Source organism: Balaenoptera borealis, assembly GCF_965194805.1.
Source record: "Balaenoptera borealis genome assembly, chromosome: 4".
NCBI classification, from domain to species: domain Eukaryota; kingdom Metazoa; phylum Chordata; class Mammalia; order Artiodactyla; family Balaenopteridae; genus Balaenoptera; species Balaenoptera borealis.
The window spans coordinates 75,548,017-75,572,095 of NC_138861.1; positions in this window are offsets into that span (position 1 = coordinate 75,548,017).

Genomic DNA, 24,079 nt, shown 5'->3' on the forward strand with positions numbered 1-24,079 from the left:
AGTCCAAACTCAAGTCTGGGACTGGTATATTTGAGTCTGCTGGCAGATTCCCTGTTCTTCTGGGGAGGGCAGTCTTTTTCTATTGGGGCCTTCAACTGATTGGATGAGGCCCACCCACATTGTGGAGGCCGACCTGCTTTCCTCAAAGTCTCCTGGTTTAACTGTTAATCTCTTCTTTAAAAATGTCTTCACAGAGACATCTAGCATACTGTTTGATCAAATATCTTGCTACCATGGCCTCACCAAGTTGACACCTAAAACTAACCATCACACTAAGGCTCAGAAAATAAGGACTGTGGCAGGTCCTTAGCATACACTGCAGGTAGCCTTGCTGACACGGGAGGAAGTGTGACTCAGCGCTTGGTGAATTTGGAACATTCTAGGCTTGGATTATCAACACTTACGACCTTTAGAACCAGACCTCTAGTGGTGGTTTGACTCTGCCTCATTTTGATAAGGAAGATTATGGATTAGCTATAGTTTCCAGGTATATTTAATATTTCTGGGGATATAGAATGACACGACTGTGGTTGTAGCACCTATATTAGTGCAACCCACCTCCAATTTATCATGATCGTAAAAAGAAGGCTGTTTCAGACATGGGGAGTGCATTTCCATCTCCCTACGAACGTGTGAGTTTCCTGCCTGGCCCTGACTTTTTGAGCAAAGATGAGCAGTGTCATCACGGGCAGTCAGCATGGCCCTAAGTTAAAGTCCTATCACAGCTCAATCTTAGCATCGAGTTATTTTCTTTCTTTTGAATCACCACACTTAGATTCCTACATGTTTTCTGTGTGAGCATTTTTGATGAATATTTATTGGCCTGGGTTGTATTACCTCTCCCCCTCATATATATTTATTTTGGGGTTAGCACTTTTAAATTCTCAGAAACTACCGCAAGTATTGACATTTATTTTCTAGGCTCCAAGAAACCATTATCTGTGCTGTTTGGAATGACATTATTTGGTGTCTGGTTAGTCAAGAAATGGAGACATTGAAATCTAATCTTAGTTTGGGGTGCTAGAATGTCTTTTTGAGAGTATAATTTTTATCTGTATATAAGAATATTTTAAAAATAAGAGTATATTTAGGCTTTACATAGTACTCTATAAACATGAATTCATTCTTTTTGAGTTCTTATGATGCTATGCAAAGTACAATTATATTTTGAGTGGAGTCAGAAAAACCCTTAAAAGGATAAATTACTTGGTTGGTCAAGCCAGGAATTAAACCCTTGTCTCCAGATTCCCTCACCAGGGCACCCTGAGAGCTGGCGGAGGTCTGGTTGACATCCTGGGAGGTCTGGTGAAAAGAGTATAGACTCTGGAGTCATGGGTTCAAGTCTCTGTTCTACCCCTTACTAGCTGTGTGAACTTGGATGAGTTCTTTGATATCTCTAAGCCTTGCTTACCTCATTGGTCCAACATACACCCATCAGGGGGTTATTTGTGAGCATAAAATGAGGTAATTGTAAGTGTCCAGCATGGAGCACACATGAAGTGTCGGTGCCCTCTTCCTCCTGCTTCTGGTTAGTTATCACATGTATGCCTCTCTGACAGGGGATGAATCTTTCTCATTCTGAGCACTCAGAAAAAATCCTGCTCAGGAGCTAAGGGAAAATGTCCCACTAATTGTTGTTGCATGCTCTCGTGGGCTTTTTAAATAATATATTCTATGGCATTATTTATGAAATACCTGTATCACATGTACTAGAGCAAGGTTTCCCACTAAACAGTAATGCATGTTTTTCATCACTTTTTACTTATCCCTATTCCCATCCTTGATAACGGAAGTTGGGGCGTAGATTCTTTTTCTCCTCTTTCCTCCTCTTCCTCCTCACATTGGGGGCCCACAGAAATACACAGAAGATAATTTACTTGGCTTTCTTCCTGGTTCATTGTTAAATTTGGGATGGGAAAGACTGATAAACAGAATATTAAGTTTGGTGATTAGTCCAAGAAGCAGAGTAGAGTATGTTGAGTGTAAGGGAATTAAGAGAGGAGGCACTTTCTGGTGGATCTGAGGGAATCTGGAGATGCCCTCTCATTTAAGACACACCTAATGAGGAAAACTATCAAAATGAAATAATCACAATAAAGATTTATTTAATAATAATCCACCATTTATTGAGCATCTATTTAGTACAGGTACTATGATAAGCATTTTACATGCTTTGACTCGAGGCAGGGCTACCATTACTCTCAAGTTACAGATAAGGAAAATAAGACTTATAGAAGCCTGCACAGCTTGTAGTTAGTGGCAGAGATGGGATTAGTATCAACAACTGTATCATGTGTCTTCTAGTAACTACCATTCAGTGAAGAGGTGATAATGTGCTGGGCATCATGCTACGTGCAGTTCAAACATTATTGCAGCATCCCCGTGAAGTAGGCATTATTATCCTCATTTTAGAGACGTAGAAACTGAGGCAATATAATTATTGGAATGACTCATTAACTTGTACTTCAACCATTTATATCAGCATATTGATGAATGGTGTTCATAGTTGAGGTACTGTTAAATCTTGAAAGTATTAAAAAATAAAAATAACTTCATCAAAGTGTTCAATGCACTTGCTAAAAAATTATATAGAACTAGGAGCTTATAATAAAAAGTCTACTTGTACTTCTCTTGTCTGCTTCTCTCTACTCCATTCTCACTCTCCAGAAGCAATCGCTTTCAACAGTTGATGTTTTGGATTCTTTTGGGCAGTGTGTTCATAAACCTAGAAAATGTACTCCTAGAAATAGTTCTTAATTCCAATTTAGTATTTTCTGTTGATGATAATTTAACTCATTTACACCGCCTACCTCATGCATGCCTCATCTCCTCTCAATATAGTTGTATATCTATATTCAAATTCAAAAGCAAAACCTTCATTTCTTTTTTATTCCTTTCTTTTATGGGAGTATATTCTCAAGTAACTTCTTAAGTAAAGGTGCTCCTTTCTTTGATGTATCATTGCATGATATAATATGGCTTTTATTTTTCTTTTCTGATTGATTATTTGGTGGGGTATAAAATTCTCGGGTGAAAATCATCTTTCCTCAGAAATTGGAAGGCTTTGCCCTAGTGTTTTCTGGCATCCAGTATTGCTGATGAGAAATCTGATACTATGTTTATTCTCATTTCTTTGTAGGTGACCTGCTTTTTCTCTCTGAAATTTATGTATATAAAAATATATTTATCTTTATATATTTATATATAAATATCTTTATATAAATATATAAATCTATTTAGCTTATATAAATATATATTTATTTCTAGTGTTTAAAAATTTTATGTGGATGTGTCTAGTTAATCAGTCTATTTTTAGTCATCCTTCTGGGAATGTGGTACTTCTTTCAGTCTGAAGACGTGTATTTTTTGACTTACAGAAGGTTTTCTTTAATAATTATATCCTTTTTGTATTCTTTGTTCTCTTTTTCTGGAACTTGTGTTAGTTGGGTAATGGACATTCTGGTTTGGTCTCCATCTCATATTTTCTTCCATATATATTCATATTTTATGTGTATTGTACATGTCTGTATTTCTCTACCTTCTGAGAGTTTTCTTCAACTTTACCTACCAACTCTTCTATTGAACTTTCTATATTGGCAATTATATTTTAAACACTGGCTTCTACTAATTCTTTAGTTATACTTTTAAAAATAGCATCTTGTTCTTTTTTTTATTAATTAATTAATTTATTTTTTATATTTATTTTTGGCTGTGTTGGGTCTTCGTTTCTGTGCAAGAGCTTTCTCTAGTTGTGGCAAGTGGGGGCCACTCTTCATCGCGGTGCGCAGGCCTCTCACTATCGCGGCCTCTCCTGTTGCGGAGCACAGGCTCCAGACGCGCAGGCTCAGTAGTTGTGGCTCACGGGCCTAGTTGCTCCGTGGCATGTGGGATCTTCCCAGACCAGGGCTCGAACCCGTGTCCCCTGCATTGGCAGGCAGATTCTCAACCACTGCGCCACCAGGGAAGCCCTTGTTCTTTTTATAAAGATACAGTCTCTTCTAAAATCTGAAAAGGTGTCAACATTTAAAAAAAGGTCTCTTCTGTTAGCTCTGAGTTTTCTCTCCTCCTCTTCCCCTACCCTTTTCCTCCCTCTTTCCCTCCCTCCCTCCTTCTCTTTCTTTCTCTCCCTCCTTCTCTCTTTTTTCCCTCTCTCTGTCTTAATATTTTTCTGTCATGGTACAGACTTTTCTCAAATTTGGGGACAGAAAGCCTCCTTTTATATTAGTATGGCTTTTTGACTGTCATGCTTTGCTCTAGCAAGTCCCTAGAGAGCTAGTCAGTACAGGGGTGGAGAGTAAATGCCAGCTTTGGGAGGCTTTTATTTTGGAGCACTAATGCTTGCAGTAGTCAACTTAATTCTCCCAGGACTGTTTGTCCGATTTCCTTGAAGAAGAACGTTCTGATTTTTGCCTGGGTTTAGCTATGGGCAGTTCTTTGTGAAGGGGCAGGAAAAGAGTGGGGATGTGTGAATTGTTCTCTATATAGATCTTTAGTCATACGCTGTTTTTAGTGGCACTTCTCACTTCCATCATCCTGGTACCTGCCTTCTTTAAATCCAGAGTCTCCTTGGAACTCTGCTGGGTAGATTGCTCCCACCCCAGCTGTAGCATAAATCCCAAACTGTGGCTTCTTTTCTCTCCTTCTTCAATCACCAGACTTTCGTGTATTTTCCATCTTCTAGACTTTTGCTGAACTCTCTTGAGTGCTCATGACCTTTGCAGTGTTCTTTGGTTATTGAGAGTTTATATCATTTTAATACTTTTTTCTTTTCATTTTAATGGAGTCCAGAAAGGAGAGGAAATAACTTTTCTTGGCCTATTGTCTTGAACTGGAAGCCCTCTCACTATCTTTTGGAGTTTATTAATTCGCCAGTACTTGTTGAACACATACTATATACCAGGTGCTGGCTTAGGCATTAGAGATACAAATTGGAATCAGATACAGTTTTTCAGATATAGATCTAGTGTTCTAGATCTAGAAGGAGACAGATGTTTAACAAGTAACTGTGTGTTGCAGTGTTGAAAGTGAGTAATAAAAGCACATACAAGATGATGAAGATCGCAGAAGGAAGGACAGTTAATTCTGTTGGCAGTAGAAGGGAGGTTACAGAATAACCAAGTATACCATTTAAGAAGTTTCTATATCTTTCAGGCCACAGCAGTCTGAAGACAAAGTGGCGTCATATTATCGGGAACAAAAAAGTCACCATTTCTCTAGCTCAGCGGTCCCCAACCTTTTTGGCACCAGGGACCGGTTTCGTGGAAGACAGTTTTTCCACTGACGGGGGTGGGGGGGAGGGTGCGGAGAGGGATGGTTCAGGAGGTAATGTGAGTGATGGGGAGCGATGGGGAGCGATGGGGAGCGATGGGGAGCGGCAGATGAAGCTTGGCTTGCTTGCCTGCTGCTCACCTCCTAATGGGCAGTCCGGTTCCTAACAGACTGTGGACTGCTACAGGTCCACGGCCGGGGGGTTGGGGACCCCTGCTCTAGCTGATGTAAGACCTCGGTTGAGTAGCCCCAAGGGCAGAGTGAGACACAAGCCATGTTACAGGTAGTTTGGGAGAGATAATCCCAGGAAGCACAATGAGGAAGTAGGGAGGATGAGACAGGAAAGGAAGAATATCCAGTACAGGTATTTTATTGAGCTGGTTGCAGCTGTGGGCAACTGGGGCTCTGAAGAAATTTGTAGAAAGCACCTCAAAATAATTTTTTAATGGGCAGGAAGCGGGGGCATTTATCCACTGACCCCGGGACCCCAACTGTTGAGGGTTGCTTTGGGAGGTGTTATTTCTCTTTCTCTTCTGGGCTATGGCTACATGCAGGCTCAGTCATCTTCCTTGGTTTTGGAGAAAATCCCTGAGCAGAAAAGCGGGGGATGCTTTGGAAGGAGCTTGAGTTGGAATCTGGCATTGCACGGAACTGTGCAGAATCTGGTGGGCTGAAGGGAGTGTCAAGGACCGCAGAAACAATTTGCTGCAGACCTCCATCTCCCGCTCAAGAGTTTCTGATAATGTGCAGGGCAACGTCATGTGCGATTGCAAACATGTGGCCAGAGCCCTGTGCAGTAGTAGCTGATGTGAGAGCCCCACAGAGCTCCTCACATCTGTGGTGGCCACTGGCCCAGTGTGTCTCTTCAGTCTGCTGCCCCCATCTCTGCCATCTCCCACTGAGCCATATCACGGCCACACGGTGCCAACATCAAACCACCAAGGTGGGGAGAATCCCGTCTGCCTGACTTTGTACCCTAACACTCTGACTTTGATCCTAAAAGCATTAAGGCATTGAGAATCTGGGAAACTTCTGTGAAGCTGCAAATGTCACCTGGAAGAGGGACACCTCGATCCACTGGGACTTCTTCCTGCATCATCTGGGGTCAGTTAATATGTTTTGTACCAGAGAGCACAGAGTTGAGGGAGTATGAAAGCAGATGGGTAAGTTTTGTTGTGGGAATCAGGAGTCTAGACATATCTGGGAGGAACTGGGTGCTTTCTCTTCCCTTTTGAGATCCAGGCAGGAAAGGCAAGGAGTGTGAAGAAGGGAACTAGCACGCTGAGGGACTTCTATGTGTCTGATGTTTTATAATATTAGATCTCATTTAACTTTTATAGCACTTCACACTACTATGAAGTAAAGGTTATTATTTCCAAGGCAATCAAAACAACAAAAATTCAGAGAGAATAAAGCATTTTTCGAAGGCTACAGAATTAGGAAGATGCAGAGGCAGGATTTGAACCCTGGTCTATTTAGTTCTATAGTTTGATCAACCATACAGCAGCTGAAAGGAGGAAAGAAGGGAGAAAAATCAGTTTTTCTTAAACAGCAGGAAAAATATAATTTGTGCTTTTCATAAGCCTAGGCGAAATCATAACTTATGTGCTGTTCTGCTTGCCGGTTTATTTTTTTAATTGTATGTTCATTTGTTTAATATTTAACACATTTTTATGGAGCATCCTCTGCTCAACATATATATACCTGGTACAGTTCTAGGGCTCTAAGCACAGGGCATACAGCTATGAATGACACGCCCACAGGATAAATACCTAGAAGAAGCATTGGGTCAGAGGGTTAGCACAGCTAAAATTTAATAGATATTGCTAAATTGTCCTGAAAATGTCTATACCAACTGGTATTTTTTTATTAGGTGAGGTATTTTTGATGTGGTATTAATAGGGGCACTTTCCAATTATTTGTTTCTCTAAATGCGGATGAAAGGGAGTGAGAGGAAGGGAGTTAGGAAGAATCCTAAGGAAAGATGGGATTTGAGCCATACATTTTGTGTGAGCTGAGACAGCCCTGACAGAGCAATGTCTGATGTGTATGAGAGGCACATGCTCCTCAGGCCTCCTCATCCCAGCCCAGCCTCCCCTGACCTGGGCATTTCCCTCTTGGGTCATTTGGCAGTGGGCTCTGACATCAAGCACCTGCCATGGCAGGGAGAGAGGAAAACCCATCTCATGATTATTCCTTACCCATTGTTACCTTAGCAGGAGTGCAGCATCTGTGCTGTGGGCTGGCACCCCTACCAGGCTTCCGATGTGCTTTCCATCCAACTGCCACAGCCCTAGATGGCAACCCCTGGGCTCCACCCAGAGCCCGTGGCGGAAACAGGATGTAATGCTTCCAAGCGGGGTGAGCAGCAATGGCTTATCTGCAGTGGTCAGTGAGGCAGACAGAAACATTCTCTGTGACCTTCCTTCCTTTGCGTGTTTGAAAACCAGGACCCTACTCCCCTTTATGGAGGAGGCAACTGAGCAGTTGTAACGAAGTGGGGTATAAACATGAAGTGTTTGTGTTTCTTCCAGTGACTGATTTCTGAAGTGTTCAGCTGAATTCCCATTCCCCACCCTTTAGCATCTTTGGCAGATTCCATAACTCTCTGCTCTCTGTCGGTAATAAAAATTTCAGTCCATTGTGGTTTAAAGTGTCAACCTCAGACTCAGTTTAAGTCTAATCTCCTCCCTCGTCCCAACCACGGGTTTGAGCTGAGGCTTGGGAGATCTGGGGCAGGAGTGTATAAACTGTCTTTTCACTTTCCCACAAATCCAGCACTTTGGAATAGAGAGGGGGGTGATAGGCAGGAGTAGGGGGGCAACGGAGGAGAAACAGTCTACAGTCTGACCCTTTCCTGGGTCTACCAGTATGTTTCTCTATAGGGAGTCGTCTTGTCATTTGGGGGTGGGACAATTCCTAGCGTAGAGCGGTTCTGTACATTTCAGAATACTTAACACTTTCCCCCTTGACCTCCACACAAATTCCCATAGCACCCTTCAGTCTTTATGACATACAACACTTTCCCAAACACCTCCTACAGGAGCCATTCTGCCCTGGTTGAGAACCACTGGAACCTTCTTGGGTTGGGGCCAATGAGGAGGGACGGAGGAACAAGATCTTAGATTCCTGGGCCTGAGTCAGGGGTGGGAAGGAATCCTGCTTGTCTTCTGGTTGGGTCTGGCTTCATTTGGATCTTTCTGCTGCTGTGTGTCAGTCTCTGTAAAAGACGCTGTGATGGAAAATCTAAGGCTGTTGTTCATCTTCTTTTGGACCTTTCTATTGTTGAGGACCATCTTAGAGAGGGTAGCTGTGTTCTTCCTTTGCTCCCAACACTGGTCCATGCTTCCAGCACTTTCTCAGGGGAAGGGGTAGCCCTAGGGTAAATGGGTTCACTTCCCTTCACCTGAAAGCCCCTTGAGCAGCCCCCAAATTCTACTCCTCCCTCTAACTCCATGCTTCTGTAACTCTATGTCCTGTGCAGTAGCCGTGGGAACCGCTAGAGCACTCTTAAGAAACCTCTCATAGGTTGTCTCCATCTTCTTCCTAGCAAGGATTTTGCCTTCATAAATCTCCAGAAGAGCATGAGACACCAAGCTCTGCATTCATGGATGTCTCCAAACTCTAGGGGAAGCATGTCAAGTACATCAAGCTCTCCCAGGAGACACCTTACAACACTCTACTTGGATGGCAATCCCAGTATGGGATTTAGGATTGTAAGGGTGAGGTGCCAGCTTCCCCTTTTTCATATACCCTCAGTCTCTAAACGTGATTATCTTCCAACCTGCTCACCGCTTTATGAGGAATGGGGAAGCACACCTCTCCAGTATAGTCTACAAATGTTTCTCCCCAAGAACCCATGAGGTTGGTAGACCTCAATTCCAACTCTGTATCCCCTCTCTTTCTTTTAGATTACCTTGAAAAAGGTTCTGTGCATGTAGGGGGTGGTGAGGTTGGGGTGATGTTGGTAATGGTAGTAGAAAATTAGTAGTTCTGGCGATTTTCAGAAAGCCCTTTGTCAGTGCACTTTAACGGGTGGTGTATTTACGTCCTATTTTGTCCTCGGCCATGAACCCTGTCCCTATTCCTGGGCAACAGGAAAAGTCCTACTCAACCTCTTCTGATATAAGAACAGCCTGCTAGGGGAAAACTTCCAGAGTTTTAACACTAGGCCTGATGCCAGATGTAGAAACTGGAGGATAGGACCACATTCTCAGAATTAAACAAAGAGGAAAGGAAAGCTCCCCCTCCATAGCCTAAGAGCCCACAATTATCTCCCTTGGCTGTTGGTCTCTCCTTTTAAATATTCTATGGCAGGTAGAGTAGGAAAGAAGAAAATATGTGTCGAGAGAACAAATCGAGGTAGAAAGACCATTTGCGGGGAAGAAAGAGATGGTCTGCTACTCTCTCTGCTTAAGGAGTATGGAATGGCTGGGAACTTCCTGAGGTGGAAGTGAGATTCCATCTTCTGACACCACAGGAGGAACAACATTTACAACTAAAACCCTTCCAACTATCTGTCCATCCATCCACCCACCCATCCACCCAACAGTTGTTATTATGTGTCTACTCTGAGACAGGTACTTAACTACTGTCATTGTTAATGAAAATAATCTTTGTGCTATGACTTTTCTCTCCTTCTATACCTGCCTCATATGATCTTCCTGTCTAGGTATAGAACTATTAGGACCATATGTTCCTAGATACCTTGCTGGGCAGAGGCCCCATTACTGAGCAAAGTGGACCAAGGAAGATCCCTAGGGGCTAGAGCTTTGAGGCTGCTGATCTGCTGAAGTTCTTAATAAGTAATTTAATTCCTCTTTTTTTTTTAAAATTTTATTTATTTATTTATTTATTTATTTATTTATTTTTGGCTGTGTTGGGTCTTCGTTTCTGTGCGAGGGCTTTCTCCAGTTGCAGCAAGTAGGGGCCACTCTTCATCACGGTGCGCGGGCCTCTCACTATCGCAGACTCCCTTGTTGCGGAGCACAGGCTCCAGACGCGCAGGCTCAGTAATTGTGGCTCACGGGCCCAGTCGTTCCGCGGCATGTGGGATCTTCCCAGACCAGGGCTCGAACCCGTGTCCCCTGCATTGGCAGGCAGATTCTCAACCACTGCGCCACCAGGGAAGCCCCCCTCTTTGTTTTTTTAATTTATAAAATGAGATATAAATGTAATTCAGATTTTTTTCTATTTGGTATTGTGAGCTTTAGAGAAAAGGATCTGAATTATACGATGACTGTGTGTATCAGTGACATAGAGAGATATACGTATACTCAGCTATAGATGCAGATATTATTATTCCTGTTATTTAGATGAGGAAACAGAATGTCAGAGGGGTTAAGTCTTACCTAAGGACTCAGAGTACTAGTAAGAGTCTGAATTTGAATTCAGGACTGTTTGATTCTAAAGCCTACCTTTTTACTCACACCATAATGCCTCTAAGTCAGTAGGATACATAAAGGGAGGATAAGTTAAAAAAGAAGAAATCACATGTATTCCACAAAACATATGAGGCCTTCAGAAGACTATCCTTATGGCAGTGCTTTGGGGAAGATACTGAGGAGTTCATTATTTGTGTGATTTAAAATTTGTGTCTATCATTGGTGTTTGCTTTTCTTGTTATTGTTTTCATGTCTGCTTCTTAGTAATGTAGTTGGCTTAACATCTTTGTAAGAACTTCCCCATTCCCAGAGCCTCATGGGGGCCAGACTCCCCTCTTTTGCTTCTTCCCAACAGGGCAACATAAAGATTTGTGCTTCACAGATATGACAATAGTAGTTAGTCTCCAAAGATCAACCCAACACCTCTTAGAATTCATATCCTTTGTAGTATTCTCCCCTTGAATCTGGCTCTGCCTCGTACTCACTGTTGACCAATAGAATTTGGTGGAAATGATGCTGCAGAACTTCTGAGACTAGATCATAAGAAACTTTGCAACCTCTGCTTGGTTTTTTTGGAATCCTTGTTCTTAGAATGCTCCCTTTTCAGAACTCTCCCTGTTGAAACCCACCTGCCATGAAAAACCTAAGTTACGTGTATGGTCATGTATTGGTGCTCTGCCAGTAGCCCTCCCTGGCCTCCCAGCTGACAGCCAGCATCACCTGGCAGCCATGTGAGTGCGCCATCTTGGATATCCAGCCCAGCCCCATCATTTAAATGGCCAATGCAGTCAGATAACTTCTGGCCCAGCCATCACATACGACTGTAACTATATGAGAGACCTTAAGCAAAGACTGCCTCACTGAGCTCACTTAACCCACAGAACCATGAGAGAGAAGAATAAATTACAGAGTTTTAAGCCGTTATGTTTAAGGTGGTTTATTACATAGCAGAAGGTAACTGGAACAATTCCTCTGGGGAGAGGCCAGACTCCTAGGCTCGAGTTGACCATTGGAGCTTGGGAGTTAGAATCTGGAACTTATTAGCGTCTTGACCTCGTGCAAGTTCCTCCCCTTCTGTGTATATCAGTGTGCTCATCTGTAAAATGGAGACAATAATAGTACATTCCTCATAGGATTTTTGTGAGAATTAAATGTGATGATCTGTGTAAAGGACTTAATGTGGTACCTGGCATTTACTAAGCACGGACTAAATAATTATTGAAATTAGTGGTTTTATGGAAAGTTTCTTCTAAACACAGTCATTAATTACATTTTTCTTTATTTTTGTCTTAGTCTTTTTTCTACCAGTCCTAACCTACCAGATCCCCTGGAAGCCAGTCATGCAAACTTTGTGGCAAAGCTGCCTTGTACTATTTTTGCCACAGATTTTAACTGAAGGGTGGATTTTCTGAGTTGACCTGATTATTTCTTGGGTTGAGGGAATATGAACCTTCTCTTCACCCATTTTGATCTCATCTCTTCTTCAAATGCCCTATCAGTTTTGCTTTTCCTTCAGTTTCCTCCAGGTAATTGCTTTTCCTGATCTGACGGGCAGAGGGAACTGAGTGGGTAATTGATGTATAAAGATGACAAGAATGAGGGTCATTGGGATGAGAATGAAAACTGACACTAAAATTGTCCTCTGTGGTCTCTTAATGACTTGTGGCTAAGAGCATTATGCTGTTTCCATAAAAGGGAAGCAAACATATACTAGGGTTTGTTGAAATGCCAAGATGAGCGAGGCTTTCCAGAATAGCAAACATTTTCCTGTGACTTTACAGCTCCTGTAATTATGTTCATGCTGGGACCTGGGGGTGCACCATGACCACCAGGAATCCTACCTCCTCCCATGCCCGTACTGTAGATGCCAAGCTTCAACAACAAAATCGCTTTGAAACCTTAGCTCTCTGAGCGGTGTGCTCTGTACCTAACCTACCTCCTACCTCTCACTAGATTTGCTCTTTTTTTTTTTTTACAGTCTCAGGACATGACTTAGAAGAGAGGGTCAAGTGACTTATGTTGGGAATTTTATGCACACTAGGAATCTGCATGTAGGGGTGAGATAGATAAGGAGAAAGATTGCTATATTTCATTTAGCTTTGTTTCTTTGTCCTTAATAGAAAAACATCTGGTTTAGGTCTTCAATTTGTACCTGAAAGAAATCTAAACCACAGAAATCATGAAGTAAATTTTATCATCTGAGATACGGGGGGGGGGGGGCGGGGGGGGAGTGACCTATTTTTTGACACTTTACAGCAGAAAAATCCCAGGGACCAGTTACCATGAATCAAACTTGTTATCAGCAGCACACTGGTTACTTGAATGATAGATTTTTTGGGTTGCCTGAAACTCTGCACCGTGGTTAACACTGTTCGGCTCCACATGAGCTTGGCATACAGTTGGCACACCATAAACGTCTGATAATAGAATGAAAGAATGATACACATCTGCCAGTCACTCAAACCAACTGTGGCTTCTTCTGCTCATCAAGTCGACTTCTATCGTGAGTTTTGCTTGTGTTTTTAAACTTGCATCAACCTCTGTAGTTCTAGCTGCTTCTTTTTCCTTTTTATGTCTGGAGACAAAGCCCACATTCTTATTATCTATCTGAGACAGAGGGCCAGGTAATTGAATTTCATGGGCTGTGGTCTGGAATGAAAGGTGAGTCCTGACTCTTACTTCATGAAGAATTATCTCTGCTTTGTAATGATATAATTCTGTCGCATGTTTGTCAATGGTGATCCACATTTCTGAATTCTTGGTGTCTGTGATGGTGGAAAATTGTACATTTGGAATAAAAATTTGAAAATCTAGATTTTGAGTAATAGATTTTTGAATCAATAACTAATTTAATAAAAGGCTTATGTTTGAGTTAGTTGCTGTATTTAAGCTCTGTTGATTAGTATGGAAAATCATTACTCACTAAGGGGTGATGGCTTACTGGCTCTAGGAGGGAAAAACTTATGGTCTTAGTGCACTTTTAATCAAATTGATTTCCTTATCAGGAACAAGCATGTTTTATTGACAATTTTACCCAAGAGATTAAAGACTGAACATAATGAGCTTTCCTTTGTTTTTTTTCCAATTTTGAAAGAAAGGCTTCCCCCCTGGAGTCTAGAGACTAGCCTCGTCTGGTCTACTAGCCATGTGAAGTCTGGAACTCTCAATCTGTGAAATACATGGAAAAAAACATGACTTATCTATGACCATCTTTCTTTTTCCAGTTCTCAGTGGTCAAGGTGAAAGTTTGTAGTTCTAGCTTTGGAAGCTTCCACTGCTATTTCCTGTTCTATCCTCATCCTACTTTCAAGTGATTATAGAATATATGTTTCTATAGTCTTTCTTTATTTTAAACCATTCTGCCCCCTACCCCCCAATATTCCCCTGTCCCTAACTCTCTGAAGTTTCAAGTGATAAACTGGCAGGGGAAAATTGATAGATGAACAGAAGGAAAAATAGATCCAATTTACGTTTTAAATGTCCAGCTGAAGCTCCAAAACTAGAGAAAAATACCTAAAAGAAATTGAGGCTTTCAGGTAAAAAAATATATCATTGTTGTTATTATTTTTAATGGTAATAATAATAATCCATGACTAACAGATGTCAAAATCTATGTGGAAAAAACCAGGCATGTCTTTCTGTCAGAGGAGTGAATTTGAAAACAGATGATCAAGAAAGTAAGGCTGCTTGTTATCTCTGTCTAGTTATTATCGTACAGCACTGGTTCATCTTTGCCAAGTACAGTGTCCCTCAGTATCTGTGGGGGATTGGTTCCAGGGGTCCCTGTGGATACCAGAATCCTCAGATGTTCAGGTTCCTTACATATAAAATGGTGTCATACAATTAATACAGTCAGCCCTCTGATCTGTGGATTCGATCAATCCATGAAACCCACAGATACCAAGGGCCGACAGTAGGGGTATTTGTGTGCACTTACTTCAAAGGAAATGTCAAGTCTGAGAATAACAATTGAGATATTATTAGTTCCTATGAGACTAAGATTGTCATGTAATCTATAATATAATAAATCTAATTTCTCTGAACTTCAAAATTAAAATGAATTACTTACTGATAGTAAGTAATCCTAATTATTTACTAATCCCATTTGCTGAGGACTTCTTGTGTGTCAGGTAATGTGATAAATCCTCTCTTTACATTATTTCATCTAATCATTTCAGTAACTCAGTGCCATAGGGAGAACTATTATTCTATTTTATAGATGAGGAAACTGAGGCTTGTAAGAGTTAGGTAACTTGTCCAGGTAAAGTAAGGTAATGTTGACAAGCTACATGCAATAGTACCTGTTAGGGTTGTTGTTTTCCATTCTAAAAACAAACATTTTATTGAGCACTTTCTATATGCCAGGGGGTTTCACATATGTTATTATATTTTAGTCTTTAAAACAATCCTCTGTAGTAAGGCATGGATATTCCCACTTTAGAGATAAGGAAACTGAGGTTCAGCAAGGTCAGGTGTCTTGCTCAAGACATTATAGGTAGAAAGTGATGAAGCTAGGATTTGAGTCCAAATCTTCTGATTTGAAATCAGAATAGAGTCTCAAAATTGTTAAAGTGGTAACACACCTGGAAATTATAGTTGTTGTAGACTTCAATTAGGAATATTATGCTCTTTTTGGGACATGGGGGCAGAATGGTATATTTAATTCCAACACAAGAACAAAGGACAATTTTAGTAGCAAAAAATAAATCTACATGTGTGATTATAAAACAAATCAACCTGTGGCAACGACCTAAATATGCCACTCAGCTCTCCCTTCGAGAGAGAGCCTGCTGCAGGAAAACAGTGAGCTGTCAGCTCTTGCACCTTTGGGGTCTGCTCCGGCCTTCACCCTGAGGCCACGTTCTCCCCAGCTAATGACTGGGCATAATGGAGGTACTAGAGCTGGGCCATTTTTATTCAATGTGAAACTTCTCAATGGGCAGTCGTCTCTCTGAGGTGCCCACAAGTCTGGCTGAGACCTTCACAGAGGTCACTGCAGTCTGAGGCTCTTGTACCATGTCCTCCTTCCCTCCCTCTCTAGAAACACAGTCTGAGTCGCTCTTGGGCTACTCCTGCTCCCACTCCCCTTTGTCCTTCATAAACATTTCCCCCAGTAAATCTATTATGTTTCTGTTTCCTGGAAGTCCTATTTCCTGGAGGTCCCAAACTGATGCAGAACCTAAAACATTATTGTCTGTGAAAAAATAACAATGAGCTATTGAACTAGGTATTGTTTATTAATATTTATTTGCTATTTTATCATTTGTTTTGTTAGCTAGTTATATTTGCTAGCAGATAGGTGATAATACCAACATTTTAAGAAAAAGTTAGAAAGAGATACAGTTTAAAAATAGAGTTAATCTATTCATGAATCTGATTCTTTTGAGAGAGACTGCCGTTATTTTCTGTAAGTATCTTATACCTTTTTCAAACTTGAGGGATCATAAGAGAATCACAGGTACAACTATATGGGTATTTTAATTTTGCAAGTTCAGAAATTTGATTTTCTTCCCACACGTGGATGAACTGACCAAGGCAGATTGATTTGTGTCAACTACATTCACACTAAACTAATTTATAAACCCAAATTCCAGCTAACTGATTTATATTTAGACACATACCAGGCCCAATCAAGTAACAGGGGGATCATTTGCACAGGTTGTTATAAAATGGTTTGTTATTATTATCATTATAATTGCCACTTTATTATTATTACAGCTACTATTAATATCAACAAGTATCAGTTGACTAGAATTAGAACTCATGTAGTCTGAACTGTGTTGATGACATACTGACAAATCATTCTCCAACTCTCCATGTCCAACTTAAATTTTTACTTTTTCTTCTTTATAAAAGCAATACATATCATTGTAGAAAATTGAGAAAATACAGACAAGCCAATAGCAAAACAAAATAAGACAATAACAACAAAAATTATACGTAATCCCACTACTCAGAGATTATTCTTACTAACATTTTGGTGTATATTTTTCCATTATTACTTACGAAGCATACATCAAAATGTTCTAAGTACTGTATGAGCTCACTGTATGAGCTCTTTAATATTTTCCTTTTCACTTAGCAATATAACTTGAACATTTTACCATTGCATTAAATATTCTTCTGCTACACTGTTTCCTAACTTTTTTGGGGTGTTATAACACATTGATTCAGAGTTAGGGTCTCTTGCCCTAGAAACGTGAACATGCATGCAAAAGTTGCATACAAATCTTAGAAGTTTCACTGCCTGAATAGAGACTGTACATTTCCTGTCCCTGCCTATCCCATTATAGACAGCTACACAGTATTCTATCCAGTTTAAGTTAGTACTATCATTTATTTAATCACATTCCTATAGATAGTTTTCCCTATCATGAACAGGGTGATTGAGATCTTTTATATTTGTTATTATGATATTCTTTCACATCACAATTCCCAATACTGCAACTTCATAGTTACAATTTAGCTCAAAGGTTTAAGTATAAATGACCAGAGCTTATACCTCTGGAAGAGTGAGGGCAGCTTTTGGAAGATTTTACCTTTGGGAGCATTACACTAAATCCAGTGATGCTGATATTGGAATCAGTTTTTGAAATGCCACCTGTGCAGTGGTTTCTAGTGACACATGCTTTTAAAAATTCTCAAAGGTGGTAAATTTTCAACTTTGAAAGTGAATTTGATTTTTAAAAATGGTCCCAACTTCTTTGGAACGAAGTTATTTTAACGAAATAATTAAATAAACTGAATAATAGCATTTTGGCTATTTAAAAAAATTACTATAAGCAAAAAGATTAATTTTCTTTTTTTGCTTGGGTTTGGCTCTGCCTTGTACAGACAGAGACTTAGCAAAAGAGAACAAAGAAAGCATCAGTGGAGTAGTGTATAATTTCCCAAGTTCACTACTTGGAATTAGAAATTCACTTATACAAATACAGATAGGTTCATTTAAAAGAAAATCTATGTCATAACTGTGTTGGTTAATTTTATTTGTGAGCTTAGCTAGGTTACAGTACCAGTTGTTTGGTCCAGTACCAGTGTAGATGTGGCTGTGAAGGTATTTTTTAGACAAAATTAACATTAAGTTTTAACTGATTAACATTTAAATGAGATTATTCTTATTAAGTGAGATTAACATTTTATATCAGTAGATGTTGAATAAAGCAGATTATCCTCCATGATGGGGTGGGCCTCATCTAATCAGTCAAAGGTCTTAAAGCCAAAGATGGAGGTCCCCTAAAGAGGAAGGAATTCTGCCTCGAGACTGTAACGTAGAAACCCTGCCCGAGTTTCTGGCCTTTGGACTCAAGACTACAACATCAACTCTTGCCAGAATTTCCTGCCTGCAGCCTGCCCTATAGATTCTGGACCTGCCAGCCTCACAATTATGAGCCAGTTGTGAGCCATCTCCTTAAAATAAATCTCCCTCTATGTATCCTATTGGTTTTGTTTCTCTGGTGAACCCTGAATAATTCAATTGTCAGTTGTTCCCAGATCCCTTCTGTCGTGTGGTATTTTTTACTATTATCAATTGTGAGGAGAGATGCTTGCTGACTTTGTCTTAGATTTGGGACACCATGTTCCCTTTGGGTTGATGGCCCTCTGTTGACTCCAATTGATACATAGCAGATTTTTAAAACATTGAGAACAGTATTTGTTTAAAGAAATCAACTTTCTAAAATTGCATTGGGATCATTCACTTATTGTTTTTAATTGTGATAAAATACATGTAGCATAAAATTTACCGTCTTAACATTTTAAGTGTACAGTTCAGTAGTGTTCAATATATTCACATTATTGTGAAACAGATCTCCAGAACTCCTTTATTCTTGCTGATCTGAAACTCTATACCCATTAAACAACAACTTGCCATTTCTCTCTACCCCGCAGCTCCTGAAGACCACCATTCTGCTTTCTGTCTCTATGACTCTAGATACCTCACATAAGTAGAATCATATGGTATTTGTTTTTTGTGACTAGTGTATTTCACTTGGCATAACGTCCTCAAGGTTCATCCATGTTATAGCATCTGTCAGAATTTTCTTCCTTTTTAAGGCTAAATACTATTCTATTGTATGTATATACCACATTTTATTTATCCATTCATCCATTGATGGACATTTGGGTTGCTTCTACCTTTTGGCTATTGTGCATAATGCTGCTATGGTTGTGGGTGTATAAATATTTGAGACCCTGCTCTCAATTCTTTTGAATATATACCCAGAAGTAGAATTGCTGGATCATATGGTAGTTCTATTTTTCATTTTTTTGGAAAAACTACTATTGTTTTCCGTAAGGGATGAACCACTTTACATTCCCATCAGTGGTGCACAAAGATTCCAATTTCTCCACATCCTTTTCAACACTTGTTATTTTCTGTTTATTTGATAGCCATCCTAATGCGTATAAAGTGGTATCTCATTGTGGTTTTGATTTCTATTTCTCTAATGGTTAGTGAGGCTGAGCATCTTTTCGTATGCTTATTGGCCATTTGTACATCTCCTTTGGAGAAATGTCTATTCAAATTCTTTGCCCATTTTTTAATTGGGTTGTTTGTTTTTTGTTGTTGAGTTGTAGGATTTATTTGTATATTCTAGATAATAACCTCTTATCAGATCTATGATTTGCAGGTATTTTCTTCCGTTCCATGGTTTGACTTTTCACTCTGTTGATTGTGTCTTTTGGCGCAGATGTTTGGACTTTTGATATAGTTCTGTTTATTTTCTTCTTTTGTTGTCTGCGCTTTTGGTATCATAGGGACCATTAACATTTTTCTAAAATCACACCATATTTGTATAAATCACACCATATGAATAGTCTATATATCACTCCAGTCATACACATATTTTTTGCCTTCAGTAACACTCAACATTGTCCCCATCAACACATCCATAGGAATCCTAAGAAAAATTTCATAGGACAGCGATTTGGGCTGTTTTTCTATGACCATGGCCAAGACTTGGTCATCATAATTTACTGTGGCTCTGAAGTGAGTGAAGAGGACATTTGGAAGCAATTTTCTGGTGCAACAGCTAGCACCAAGTAGATATCTAGGCCATATTTATTGAATGATTGAATGATAGTCTCATTCTTTGACATCTGAAAATATTTTCAGAATTTATTTCATGTTTCTTTTAGTTCTACCACAGTCATTCCCTCAGATGGAGCAGCTACAATTTGAGCAACTGGAAATTCAGTCCAACAGGTTGTCATTGCCACAGAATGCTTGAAAATTGTTGTTTTGAAAGACTTATGTCATCTCTCTAAGGCAAGTTGAAGTGATGGCAAAAAGTTGAGGCTCAGAGAGTTTTAAGGCTGATTTCAGTTTAAGGCTAACTCAATGGAAAACAAGACAGCCCGTTGTGACAGATGAAAATTCAAAATCTTATACCCTATCACTGCTCAGTGAATGAATGGCCATTTACTATATAAACAAAGATTGTCAGAGAAAATCATGTCAAGTGAACCAGCTTTAACATGCAACTACTAGATTAAGAGCTCCTTGAAGGCAAGGGCCATATCTGTGAATCCTTGCCAACACACACACGCAGCCATGCATAGACACACGTATGTGTACACATCTCAAAGACAAATAAAATTTTGTGTCAGTTCTCTAACTTAGAGTCCCAAAGAATTTATCTGTACCTATATAATTAAATTATATACACATACTAAATATGTCTAAATATAGTTTAATGTGAATATCCATGTTTACAAATATTTTATTGGGTTAGGAGAATTCTGGCAAATCAACAACCATGATTCAAAGAAGTATGAGAATACATTTTTTTTTTTAAAGGTAAAGCTATTTTAATTATTTATTTATTTATTTATTTATTTATTTATTTATGGCTGTGTTGGGTCTTCGTTTTTGTGCAAGGGCTTTCTCTAGTTGCGGCAAGTGGGGGCCACTCTTCATCGCGGTGCGCGGGCCTCTCACTATGGCGGCCTCTCTTGTTGCGGAGCACAGGCTCAGCAATTGTGGCTCACAGGCCTAGTCGCTCCACGGCATGTGGGATCTTCCCAGACCCGGGCTCGAACCCGTGTCCCCTGCATTGGCAGGCAGATTCTCAACCACTGCGCCACCAGGGAAGCCTGAGAATACATTTTGATTTTGGTTGTAAGCTGACCTTTTGGGGAAAGCAATATATTTTCTAATTATTCCTTGGCCAAAATGAAAAACTAACTGGGTTTCTTAAAAATAATTATTGTTTGAGTCTTTCTCTTTGGAGACTCTGATTTGTTTCCTTTTGTTTTTTGATATCACTGCACTGGTTTCCCCAGAGGACGTTGACGTTGACAGAGAAAGACCAAAGGAACTTTTGTGACTTTATCCAAATGTCATAACAAAAGTAAGTCTTAGCATGCTTCTGAGGGATTGACTTTCAAGCAGGAACTAGGTTGTTTTGGAAACTTAGCTAATGACATTGTTATTATTTCTCATGAGTGATTAGGTTGATAGATCAGTCCCACTTGCATTTAGTGTAATCCCTCCAGACCAGAGCGGTGACCCATCAGTACAGAAGCTGTGTGGCCCTGAAGCTTGGCCAAAGCTCTCTTCTCTGTAAGAAGGATGTGGCATTTGCCTCTGAAATCTTTACATTTGGCTGTGAACTGCCCCCCCCCACCCCCGCCAATGATGTTTTCTTAATAAGTACACCTAAAGATTTTGAGGCATCTTTCATCCTTGGAATATTAATAGACTTTGAAAAATTTAAAGGATAAATTTGCAAAGCACAAATGACATTTGTAAAAATTCAGACAAGACACAAATATTACAGGTATTAGAATTCATTTGATTTGCAGGTTTTAACTGTGCCTGGCAGACAGTAGGAGTGCAATAAATATTTACTGAATGTTGAATAAATGAAGTGAATTTGGAAATAAGCAGAGAGCCCTTGTTGCATTGTAAATCATCGCAGAAGTATGTTTTTACAGATATCATTGGGACTCAATCGTATCTTCTTGACCTTCTTATGCCTTTATTGATATGTTTTGACTGATGCTAAGAAGATGCTAGTTTAAAAGGAGATGCTATAATTTATAAACATGATTTTTACCATCTCCTAACACTTCACAAAGGTCAAGAGGGTAGATAAACAACTTCCTACAGCTGCTGCTACATCTGGCACACGCCTGCAGCAGAAAGTGTGCGCTGAAAAGATAAACACGTCAGGTTGTATCTACTTGCACGCCTATGCTTTTTGTGTCTGAACTTGACCCTTAGCCATTAAGTTTAAAACCAGGCTTGACATTAATGAATACAAATTCAAAAGAAGTTATGCTGAATTGAAATTACAAGCATTCCCAAGAGGACATATTTCTCTGATGGTTTTGAGGTTAACTTTGATTTTGTAATCCTGGCTCAGCATTTTATCTTTGTTGCTTCCTTCTGGGAATCATCTCATCTTGATTTCTGCGCAGTTTCGGGTCCCTTATGATTTCCTAATTGTTCTGTCTAGGTGGATTTACTTATATATGGCTATGTGTCAAGTGTTACTTCATTTTGTGACCTCTTGAGGCTGCTTCCAGCTCTGAGATTCTGCGACACTTGAGGTATATCTAAAATTTGCAGGTGAGTTTTCAAAGAAATCATCACACAGAATTCTGTTCTAGCTTTCAAGTGAATAATCTGTTGGTTGATTATCTTGCATACTTCTTATAAATACTGCTGATGACTCAGAGCCTTAAGAAACCTATTCAGCCTGGATCCTTTCACTGAAGACTTTAGGGATTAGGTATGACTTTATAATGTTCACTCATTGTATTTGTGATGAAGCTGGAAATGCTCTCAATGAACATTTATTGAATCAAACAGAGACCTCTCAATTCCAAGTTGATTTTCCTATCCAGGAAACCACAGCAGCTGTCAAACATAGTATTGCTGATTCTCTTATTTGCTAACTAAGCATCCAGATGCTATTATTCACATCGTTTGGATCCGTTCACATATTCCTATCTCAAATATTTTCCAAAGAACCAAGTTATGTCTTTATATAATATGCTTAAGTTTGTGAGAATTATAATTTCAATCCCCTGTCCTTGTTTATTGCCACAAATAATCATTGATATAAGTATATTGGTTTTCCTAGTATTATGTTCAACACATCTGAAACTTCTAGAAAAACATTTGAATATTCTGTTTCTTTTTGTGGTGGCAGACACAGCCTCTGTGGTGGTCATTTCTGCATTGATCCTTGACCAACAAATGCAGGTATCCAGGCATGATGTTTACACTCTGTTTTTGCCAAATTGCTGGGTGAGCACTTTACAAGATCACAGAGTGTTCTCTATCTCCTCATTAGCATTTAGAGAACCTTGGCAACAGGGATGGAGCCATAGGAGGGAAGCCGGCTGCTATTTAAATGGAGGAAAGTCACTCTATGGCTGATAAGCAGGAGGAGTGATAAATGGCAATCGGCCTTTCAGCCTGAGGAATTCACAGCGCGGGTCTATCATGAACCCGGTCGCATCTGATGAACTTTTACTTTTCACAACATCATCTGAGGGCAGCGATAGGGGCGAAGTAATGTCCTTGCATGGTCTGCCTTGGATACCTGTCAGTTGGTTTACAGATAATCTACAGACCACAGAGTATTTTGCTGACGTACTTAAGACCAGAAACACAGCAGCAGGAAATGCTAAGTTCATAAGGCTTCTAGGAATAAGAGTCGCCAGTCTGCAGTATGATATTTCCGCTTTAAGAAAGATCAAAATATTGTTGATAAACACTAGGTTTTAGACCTGTACAAAGCCCTGTAAATGCATGCTTGTTTTTCTTTAAACTTAGGAATACTGCACCTGTTGACATAGTAAATACTAATAAAACTCCAGGGATGAACTGGGAAGCCCCTTCATCTGCACGGGGTGGGGTGGGGGGGCATAGTTTGAGAAAAAAACATTGTTGACCCAGTTCGGTTTCTAGTTATGCTCCACTGGTGCCCATTTGTGATTTCCACATTGTCTACGTGAGAACCTTCAGGGCTGTGAGAGCATCCCTGATGTCTAGCACAGTGCCTGATAATCACAGTTATTAAATAAATATTTGTGAACAAACGAAAGGCTAGAAATAGGATTTACTGGGTCACATGCCTGCCTGTTCTCACGGAGGCCTGTTTTGGGTTAAGTTGCTGTGATTGAGCAACAGGTATCCAGCATGACTGTGAAGTTATAACATGGATGGATTATGGAACTATGCCTGTGAAGTCGTAACACGGGTGGCTTTTGGAATTAGGCTCTACTTACGCACGTTCCTGATGGCTACTGCGTGTTTCATGCTGGGCAGAGGACAATGAGGAATGAGAAGAATGATGCATGATCTCTGTCTTCAAAGAGTTTTTAACCTAGATGGGGAGACAAGACTAAAAGACTTTCAACAATAGCATAGTCACGGGAGTCTAAATGATATAGTGCTAAATTGTTTATCCTAG